The sequence below is a fragment of the Mesoplodon bidens genome (genome assembly GCF_964165515.1).
Source record: "Mesoplodon bidens genome assembly, chromosome: 15".
NCBI lineage: Eukaryota > Metazoa > Chordata > Mammalia > Artiodactyla > Ziphiidae > Mesoplodon > Mesoplodon bidens.
Window position 1 is genome coordinate 21,187,617 of NC_138171.1, and position 10,754 is coordinate 21,198,370.

Genomic DNA, 10,754 nt, shown 5'->3' on the forward strand with positions numbered 1-10,754 from the left:
AAATGGATCTATTCTTTATGAGTAGGAGGCCCTTTTACAAGACACAGACATCTTTGATGCTTACTCATTCATTGAACGCCCATTCTGTGCACCCAATCTACAGTGGGCACTGTTCAGAGCACGCATCCTTGTAACCCCTGGAGTAACCGCCAATTCATGCCACCCACATCCAACTTCTATGAGCTCCAAGGTTGCGGATTTTTAAAGCCAGACTTCTGTTCCTTTGCTCTCACTCTTTCTGGACTAACATACACATCTGCCCAGGTACGAGTGATTGGTAATCAGCACCAGCTGCAAACTCAGCTGGGTTTCTGCACAGCCTCCCTCAAACAAACCTCATTAGTAAACATGGAAACCACCGAAAAGTCTATTTCAAAATTACTTATCCCTTCCTAGCTGCCCACCTCTTCTGCTGCCACCACTAGGGGTAAGCAGCATGATTTTTCTGCTTCTAACAAGTCATTTTCTTCTGAGGATTTCAAGTATCCCCCCTCCCACCGGGACATAGTGTGCGCTGTATTTTACAAATTCGTTTATGATAGTCATGAAGAGTTTATCAAACAGAACTTAGCTTATACATTTCTCTAGCACAGCTTTGTTCTTATTTTATTTGCCCACTTGTCTGCTTCCTTCAGGAGACAGGGACCAACCTAAGGGCAGGAGCTGGTTTAATTTAATTTTATGTCTCTAATTCCAAGCATCAAGCCAAGTAAAATGTAGTTCTTGAATATTTAACAATCTTTATGTAGCCACGGTCTAAAGGGTCATAAAATCTGAAGTATTGTGGAACTTGACCTAGAAACATTCTTTCTATTTTATTCCTTTCTGACTGGCAAAAATTAAAGTTACTCAGTGTTGGAGAAGGGGTTGGGGCAATAGGCATTCACACACATGGTCGAGGGAATAAATTGGTTTTCGGGACTTCCCTGGCGGTCCAGTGGTTAAGATGCCGCGCTTCCACTGCAGGGGGCATGGGTTTGATCCCTGGTCAGGGAACTAAGATCTTGCATGCCGTGCCAAGAAAAAGAAAAAGAAAAAAGAAATTGGTTTGGCCTCTTGGGAGGACAGTTTGACAATGTCACAGTTCAAACTGAAGGGAATTTTCCTTACAGATAAAATCATACCAGTGTACAAAGATACATGCTGTGTAAGCAAGGATGTCATAGCATCATACACTTGTAGTAGGAAAAAAAACAAAACAAAATAATCTTCACTGCCAGCAAGGGACGAGAAAACAAATTATGGTAAATTTTTATTACGGGAATATCATGTAGCCTTTAGGACTGAGGTATATCTATATGTGTTGACATATGCTAAGATAAATTAGCTGAAAAGGGAAGTTTCAGAAAAGGGTTGTACAGATGTGTTAAAAAGGAAAAAGGGGGCTTCCCAGGTGGCGCAGTGGTTGAGAGTCCACCTGCCGATGCAGGGGACACGGGTTCGTGACCTGGTCCGGGAGGATCCCACATGCCGCGGAGCGGCTGGGCCCGTGAGCCATGGCCGCTGAGCCTGCGCGTCCGGAGCCTGTGCTCCGCAACGGGAGAGGCCACAGCGGTGAGAGGCCCGCGTACCGAAAAAAGAAAAAAAAGAAGAAAAAAGGATAAACATGTAAATGCATGTGGATTTGTATATGCATAAGAAATTTATGGAAAGACATAAAACATTCAGGGATTTCTTCTGGGGAAAAAGAAATGAGTGGATGATGATTGGGGAAATTTCCCTTTCCATTTCCCACATTTCTGTATGGTTTGAATTTTAATAATGAGTTTGTCTTCTTTTTATAATTAAAAAGCATAAAATACAGCAATAAGAAAACAAAAGCTTGATTTCATACGTTAAAGAAAATGAAATTCTGGAGAAACTCTTCCCTTTTTTTTTTTTTTGTCTGTACGCGGGTCTCTCACCGTTGTGGCCTCTCCCGTTGCGGAGCACAGGCTCCGGACGCGCCAGCTCAGCGGCCATGGCTCAGGGGCCCAGCCGCTCCACGGCATGTGAGATCCTCCCGGACCGGGGCACAAACCCGTGTCCCCTGCATCGGGAGGCGGACTCTCAACCACTGCGCCACCAGGGCAGCCCTTCCCTGTTTCTTAATAAGGCAATAGGCAATGACTCTAAAGCGTTTTTTCTCTGCCCAGTTCATGGGGGGGCCGATGATGACTACAGAGTTCCAGAAAGGAATCTGGGGACAGGAAAAGTCACCACGAAGACCCAAGAGCCCTGAAGAAAGTAAGTGTGAGAATGTGTGCCTTTTCCTTGCTCTTGGATGACAGGAAGTGAAGCCAGTTCTGACTGAGACTCTGAAACATTCTGGGAGCCAAGAAATTCTGAGAACTCACCAGGCTGGCACGGACACTGGGGCCTGTAACCAGCGCCAAGAAGCAAAGGCTAGGAATGCCTAGGTAAGTAATAGACATAAGTAACCAGGGTGAACAAAACAACAGACCCAGTCCCCTGGAATGTAAGGGACCCTTACAGGGCTCTGCTCGCCTATGCCCTCTGCTCTGAAGCTATGACTCCCAGGGACTGACTTCACTGACACTAATGTAATAATCATTGTTGGTATGTATCGAGTACATCCTATGTGCCAGCCACAGGCTAAATAATCATAGCCTCTCATACGATTATTATGCCTATTTTACACATGGGTAAATTGAGGCTCAGCAAAGTTAGCAAATAGCTTCTCAAGGTTACAGTAAGTGGCAGAGGCAGGGATCCAACTGAGGTCTGACTCCAGAGCCAGCCAGCCAAGGTCACGGCTAGCCTTTCCCCCATCTGGGGAAGAACTAGAGGAAGGCACTCCCTCAGGGCAGGGACAGCTTACGAAGTGCAACAGCATGTTTTGCCCTAAGTCCGAGAGCGTCATGATTAAGTTAAAGGACTTGGAAGCTAGATGTCCTGGATTCAAGTCCTGACTCCACCACTTACTGGCTGTGTGACAAGGGCAAGTCACTGAACCTCACTTTCCTCAGCCGTAAAATCAGGGTCGTGGTAGGGTCACCTCTTAGAGTTGCTAGGAGAACTAAAAGTTAAATAGTGCTTGGATCATAATAAGTACTAAGTGTTAACCATTATTATTAATATTAAGAAAAAGATGCCCTGCCTTCCAGGTAGGTGCAACCCTGCAGGGTACGGAGCTAGGCAAGTGGAGCGGGCTAGCTTTAGGTCTCTCCCTCAGCCATGTGCCACCAGGCTATACACGAGGCTACAACTTTACACCGGGCCTCCTGAGCAATTCACTTCCACGTGCTGCCAGCTCTTCCTCTTGGCTTCCCCTCTGCCAGCCTGGCTGTGAATCAGAATCACCTGGCACACTTTTTAAAAATACAGACTCCCAGGGTCCCACCTTGGCCGGTTCTGACTCAGGTAGGCTGGGCTAGGGCCAAGGGATCTGTGCGTTTAACAAGCCCCAGGTGACCAGGTGACCCAGGAATAGTGTGTCCCCCGACACACATTTCTGGAAGTGCTAGAAGCCCCTCACGCCTGTTCTGGCTGTTTCCGTTGCTTCTTGCGGGCAAGCAGCCTTTCCTTCAGGCTTGGTCCCAGGTCTGGGCACACAGAGAAGAGAAGCAGTAAGTCTGCTCCCCTGCAAACCAGCCTGCAGAGCAGATGGCTGGGCGAACAGGCGCGACAGGCTGAATTTGCTTGAGTGGGTGATACCAGGGACCCCTCACCTGTAGACTTGGGCTTCCCCAGACCCTTGCTCCCCAAAGTGCAGTTCACAGACCAGCGGAATGGCTCCCCCTGGGAGCTTGTTATAAATGCAGATGCTCAGGCCCCAGACCTAATGCATCAGATTCTGCATTTTACAGAAACCCAAAGGCTGTGAGCAAGTTTGAGGCCTGTGCTCAAGATCCCTTCCCCCGTCAGAATAAGTTCTAATCCATGCGCACCTCTAACCTGTCCAAACACCCTTTGGGGTCAATCTTTTCTTTCAAACTCCCAGAGAGCCCTGGAAAAACAGCCTGGTCCTTTCAATAGCCCAGATCTAGGCTCAGCAGGAGCCTGGGGTTCATGATGAACCTTTGCTTTTAATGAATTATTTCAAAGCTCACATGAAAATAAACCTTCCCACTAAATTGAAAAAGAGACAACAACGCTGGCCTCTATGATTCTGGGGCGTAAAACGTTCCCTTCTTTTGTATAGAGTCGTGACCCCTACTTCCCCGGCCAAAGCCATCCAAAGACATCAAATGCCCCAAGAAAACAAGCCATGTCTTCCTATTGGCCAAGCTTCAAGTTATCAGGCAGATTTCACACTGGAGCTTGACCTCATTAATCCAAGGCCTATCACATTGCTGTAAATGTCAGTGGAAAAACAGCCATTCAGTGGGTTTCCTTCATTCCACCAGAAAGGGAAAAAAACAGGAAGCTGACAGCAGCTGCGCCCCAGCTTGGCAAATCCCAAGGGCCCAGCTGACAGGGCGTTCCTTATGAGCACCTACATTCCCCTGCCCCAGCCTGCTTGTCCAGATAAAGGTGGGTCCTGTGTCTATATGAGCAAAACGCAGCGGTGATCGTAGCTGATAATTCGGGCCCCCTAGCACCTGCTCGGGAAGGAAAATAGCTTGGTCTGAACTTCTTTGGCCTGAATGACCAGTTGGCTGTTCGTCATTCAAGTTCATCTGAATCGCTTCTGTCCATTCAAAATGTCCTGCAAGCCAAACCTCTGGGATTCCAAGGGACATAAGGCCTTCCAAGTACTCATTCATCCCTTTAATGCATATTGATTGTCTCCTGTGTGCCGGCCATCATGCTGGGCAACTGGGGACACAGGGCTGAATGAATCAGACACAGTCACTGACCTTAGGGGCCTCATGTCCGGTGTAAGCTTTCTCAATTTCGGCACTATTGACATTTGGGATGGGACAATTCTTTGTTCTGGGGGGCTGCCCTGGGCACTGTAGGGTATCTGGCAGCATTCCTGGCCTTGACCCACCAGATGCCAGTAGCTCCCCGCCCCCTCTGCACTCTCCCACTTGTGACAACCAAAAATGTCTCCAGACGTTGCCAAATGACCCCTGGGGGGCCAAACTGCCCCCACTTGAGAACCACTGGCCTAGTGGGGGGAGAGAGAGTAAAAGAATAATGACCACAAATAGCCATATAATCACAATCATGGTAAGTACCACGGAGGAAAATTTTGTGGATATTATACCAATATATTTATGATGTGGAAGTCAATTCTATGCATGATTACAAATCCTTATGACAACTCTGAATTGTATATATATACATATACATATATATGTATATGTGTGAGTGTGTGTGTACGATCTGTATTTCCAGTTGAAGAAACTGAGGTGCAAGGAAGTGAAGAAACTGGCCAACACCCAAAAGCTAGTGAAAGGCAGAGGCAGGATTTGAACCATGGCCCTGAACTTTGCCTCCCGTAGAAAAGGAAATTCGAGCCTTTGTTTTGATGTCTTCTGTAAACAGGTAGGGTGTGTGGTCACGTGATGCTCTAACCAGCCATCCTAAAAGACTCATTCCTTCCTGGGGTCACCGTGGAGCTCAACTGCCACCTGCTACATCAATCAAGCTGCAAACTGCCTGCATCAGGGCACGTCCGTGGGGCCTAGCGGGCCAAGGAAGGACGCCCTGAATTCTGAAACATCCAAGAACAGCTCCCCATTGCCAAGTGCCTGCACTCGGGGCCTTCCCAAAAATCAGGGTTGGGAGAGAATGGGGCCGTCCCCAGGTACCTGGAGCACACCCCACTGTGATCCATCTCCAAGATGCCTACAGCCCAGCATCCAGGGGTACAGCCAGACATTCTGCAGTCAGCTTTAGATATTTACCAAGGGCATGCGTGAGGTGGTACACATAGCACAGAGCAACTTCGGAGACCTCTAGACATGAGTTCCTGCCACTTATAAGCTGAGTGCCCTTTAGCAAATCACCTCATCCTCTGTGCCTCAGTTTCCCCTTCTGTTCAGTGGGGATAAATGCATCTATTTCAATAAATCACTATGAGGATTCGATGGCAATACGAGCAAAGACCTTGGACAGTGACCAGCATCCAGAAGAGTACTTGGTACCTTATTATGGTCAAGGGAACGAGATCGTGACGCTTCCTCCACCCACATCCCCTTCCTTCAAGTGAGAAACGTCCCAGGAAGAGAGAGACAGGCACAGAAGTAGCAAAAGCATCTCTGGAAGAAGGAGGGGACCCCTGTGCTTTCCAGGTAGAAGGAAGAGGAAAGGACAGTTACTGTACTGGCAAACGGGCACAGACCAGCCCTTCCTCGCCTGCAGAAGTTAATTCTAGACTGCAATCAGACATCTCCGTTAGCTGCCGGGGGCCTGCTTCGGGTGAGCAAGCGTTTAATCATTCGGGACCCCTTGGCAGGATGGCCTTGCTCCCTGGCCTTGCCTCCTGCCCCTCCCTAAGTCACACCCTACGGTGACGGTGCTCCAGCTGTAACTCCTGCTCACTGCTCTCCGAGACACCAAGCACTTTTAAGCCTCTGTGCCTTTGCACAAGCTGTTCTCTTGGCTCAGGCTGCCCACCCCCCTATTAGCCACCACCTGGAAAACTGTCTCTGAAGGGCTCAGATGTATCCCTACTGCAAAATTTGCCCACCTGCAATTGGTCACTGCAGACTAATAATAATAGCAGCCAACATTTGCAAGCACTGATTAATATCTAGAAGGCTCTGAGCTGAGGTTTTTGCCCATGTGGCCTCACTTTTCTCCTCACATCACCACCCTAGAGGGAATGCATCTGTCCATCACCACCCAGCTACAGGGTGGCAGATTCAGGAATGAAACCTGGGTTCGTTAGCTGAGCCCACCCGTTCATCCATCCCTCTACTCTTCATTCCTCTTCTTGCCAGTGAAGCTGGGTCCTCACTATCACCTTTTGCCCCTAGACTGAGAAGCCTGAGAGCTGCCTTATTCATCTTGAAATCCCTCGCTAAGCACAATAGCTAGAATGGAGTAAACATCTGTTGAATGAATCAACAAATCCTGCAAAATGGCAGCCAGATGAGAAAAGCTAAATGACAGACTTCCTAGAGACAGGCCCATGCTGGACTTGGATTCCCAGAAATCAGCACCACCCCCTCCAGGCTGAGGGGCTTTCCCTGTCCCGTTAGCTAGAGGCAGAAGAGTTCTGACTTCCCCCAGATTCGGGGTGGGTGGGGGTGGGGGAGTGAGGGTGAGAGGGGGGAACATGTGAGAGCCCAATGCAAAGGAGGAAATGGTGGCGATGGTGGTGATAATCATATCCTGCATCCCTGCCCATACCAGGTGCTGCGCTAAGCACTTCCTGTGTATCACGGGCTCACAGAACCCTCACAACCCCACAGAGCAGGCATCACTATTACACCCATTTTACAGGTGAGAAAACCAGGAGTCAGAGAGAGTAAATAATTTACCCAGGTCACAGAGCTTTTAAGTAGAGACCTGTAATTTGAACTAGGCCTATCTGACTCCCTTGCTCTTCCAACTTTGTGGCTTTCCGTAGGAGGCAAGCTTGTCCAAGTCCTCCTTAAATCCCAGTGTCTAGGATGTACTCAGGATAAAGAAGGTCATCCTAGCCTCTGCTGGAAGAATGCCACTTGGGACCCACTGTACACCAAGTGCTTCAAGTCCTGGGTGCAGGTGGCATGGGGGTGGGGGTGGCTAGATTGGCAAAAGGGTCAAGGTTGGGTGAGGTTCCTGATGGTCCAAGCACAGCACAGGAATCCAGGTATGTGCCTTCCGTGATCCATAAAACCATTCTGGCTGCAGTCTCTGTGGTTAGGGAATGTTGACGCTGGGTATGGAGCAGGTTTTGAGAAGAACCTGGGGCCCTAGTTTCCAAAGAGTCCAAATAAGTTCTGTAGAAGGTTACTGCCTTGGGGAAAACCCCACCTTTCTGCGTCAGCCTCCTCTTAGCCCTGTGGCTCAGGTTCCCGAACAGACTTAACAGCTGGATTAGAAATGTAACCTCCACTCCAGCATCAACTACCAAAGAGAACGAAGTCTGAGCATGCACTGGGTCTTGCCTGCCATGTCCCTCCACGCCAGGGAAGATTCAGAGGGCGCAAGGACGCAAGGAGCCCCGACCCAGAGCCCGCCGAGACCAAAAGAGGGGTGAGCAGGATCAAGTGGTCTTCCTGAAAGAAGACATTTCAGAGGCTGGCGAGAGCTGGGACCAGGAGAGGGGTCAGGAAGGTTCCAGGGAGGGGGACGCTGCTGGGTAGACTCCAGTTCACAGCAGAGTACGAAGTTGAAGGTCCAAAGTGTCTGGCTGACATCTTGCCTCCAACATCCTGGCGGCAGGTGGGAGATGAGGGGTTGGGGGGCTGTGTGGGAAAGCCCGGGAGCAGGCTGAGAGCTGAAAGGACTCACCAGCGCCCACCAGCCGCCCGCAAGCTGCCTCTTTATGACAGAGCGGAGGGAGGAAGATGTGGAAACTCCCCCAGCCCCTGCAGAACCACCCACCAGGGCTCCACTTCAGCTCCTGCCTAAAAAGAGACACGCCCCACTCCAAACCGTTCTGAGAGGCACTGGTATTAACAGAGGAGCGCTCCCGCTGCCGAGCTCCGCTGCACCCAGCACCTCACACGGTCCTCTCCCCATCCTCCCACGGCCTGATTAGCCCCGTTTCCTAGAGGCAACTGAGGCTCCGAGGCCAAGGGCCTCGCTCTCGGGCAGAGGAGAGCTAGTCACTGGCTGAGCTACGAAGCTAAGCTTTATGACCAGTCTCGGAGGAGGCCTCCCTGATGGAGGGTTTTCCTCCGGTGCTTCACCAGACACAGGCAATGGCCGGGCCCACAGGGAAGTACCCCCGCTGGCCGAGGTGGCCAACGGCAGGCCCCTTCCCGGGGGCGCCCTGCGGGCAAGGGCGCCTGATACCTCGGGGGTCCGGGTCCCCCACAGAGGGCGATTCAGAGGCGGCACCTGGTGCCCGGGGCCGCTGAGAGCTGGTGGGCGCTTCTGACAGTGAGAACAGGGGCCCATTATGTGGAATCCAGTCACATGGGCGCGCAAGCAGCTCGGTTTTCGGTTCTGAGAAGCGCTTATGGAGCCGCGTCTCTCTCCTTGGGCTCCAGAGATGCCCGGGAGCACCGGGTCTCGGGTTTTTCGCGCCGCCCTCCCGGGAGGGCCAGATTCAAAGCTCCAATTATCCGCCCGAGGCTGGGAGCTGCATCATCAGCATCTCCCGCTAAGCCGGTCCGGACTGGAGAAGGAGGAGGCGGGGAGTCGGCCTCAGGGAAGGAGGCGGGCAGAGAACGCCCCCCCCACACACCCCTGGCTCTCCACTCGGGACGCTCTGGGCAGTTCAGTCTGGGCGCTCCGGGTGACCTTGGGGAGACCCCTCTGCGCGACCTCTCCGGGGAGGGCTGCACAGTTTCTGCCCATCCTAGGCGCTCGGGGGCGCTCCTCCGGCAGGAGTCGATGCGCGGGACTCGGGAGGGGAGGAGCGCTCCAGGTGCGGGGGACCGAGCCGCGGGCGCACGGCTGCCCTTCGGAGAGGCCGGGAACAACCACGCGCGGGGTCTCCCCGGGGCCGCGGAGCGCTGTCAGCTGGATCCCGCAGGAGGCGGGTCTGCACGCGGGGGCGCCTGCCCTGGGGACCTTTCCCGCCCAGGCAGGAGACCTCCCGGCGCCCTGCCACCGCCTGCGGGGAACAAGCGCCGCCACGCGAGGGGGCGGCGCCCCCGGGCCGGGCCCGAGGCTGGGCGCCGGGGCTGTCTGGTGCTGGTTGTGGCTCCTTCTGCCCGGCATTGCGCCCCCCGGCAGACGGCGGCCCAAGAGCCCAGAACCCCCGGAGGAGACCCCTGCCCGCCCCAAGATCCGGCCACGGCGGCCCCAGCCAACAACCTGCCACTGCGCCCCGTACCCCGGCCTCATCTCTGGCGCACAAGACCCGAGAGAACGCCCCCATCCCAGCCCGACTCTCGGGTCCTGCGCTCCCGGTACCCGCCTTTCCAGGCTCCCCCCACCCCCAAATTACCTTCTGCCGCCAGCCCTTAGCCAAAGCTCCCCACACACCCCCAGCCAGACCCTCAGAGGCTGGAACCGCCTCCTCACCGCGATCCTCATCCCCCGCCCTGTCGAGCTGCAGAACGCAGGGAAGCAGGCGGCGCCGCGGGGGAACTCACCCGCTCTCCCGAGCCCTGCCCCGGGCGGCTCCCGGCCGTGGCTCGGTCCGTCCGTCCCCGAGCCGCAGCTGCCAGTGCGGCGACAGAAGCCTGCTCCGCACAACCGCGAGCCTCTACCCCGCCCCTCGGCTCCTCCCCCGAGGCGGGGCCTGAGCTCGTGGGAAGGGAGTGGGCGCGCTCTACTCTGCCTGGCCGACAAGGCAGCTCCAGGAAGGGTCCTCGCGTCTCTGGGTGCTCCCCACCCCTTCACCACCCTACCCTTTGAGCAGCTGGAAATTGAAGGCAGATGAGAAGCGACCAGGGTTCGGAAGAGTTTTCCTTACGGGCTTCCTCCCACCCTCCAACACTACTAGCTTGGAAAGGGGGAAGCCCAGGACTGGATTCTTGCTCCCATTTGATGGAAGGGCATCAGGAAGCCCAGAGAGCCGCAGTACACCACCCAAGGTCACACAGCATTAGTACAAGTGCCAGCAATTCAAGTCTCCTACCTTGAAGCCTGAGTCAGAAGGCTTCCTAGGACGTCAAGGAGCCCAACCAGGCCTTGCCCTGGGGGCAGGTTTGTGGGATCAGGTCCCCCAACTGAGGGGTGGGAGACGAGAGCCAGACTAGTGGGAGTATGGGGGCCGTGGCCTGCGACGTAGAATCGCGTCATTTACTCTT

General features: G+C 53.3%; 1 protein-coding gene across 1 annotated transcript in view; it reads right to left on the minus strand.

The window, feature by feature from the left end:
• The window catches only part of PPP1R16B (protein phosphatase 1 regulatory subunit 16B), a 103,762-nt gene extending 93,626 nt beyond the window's left edge, over positions 1-10,136 (minus strand). The window contains exon 1 of the mRNA XM_081256257.1: positions 10,095-10,136. The gene's annotated coding sequence lies outside the window, so the exon portion shown is untranslated. The remainder of the gene's footprint in view (positions 1-10,094) is intronic.
• Between the last annotated feature and the right edge of the window lie 618 nt (positions 10,137-10,754).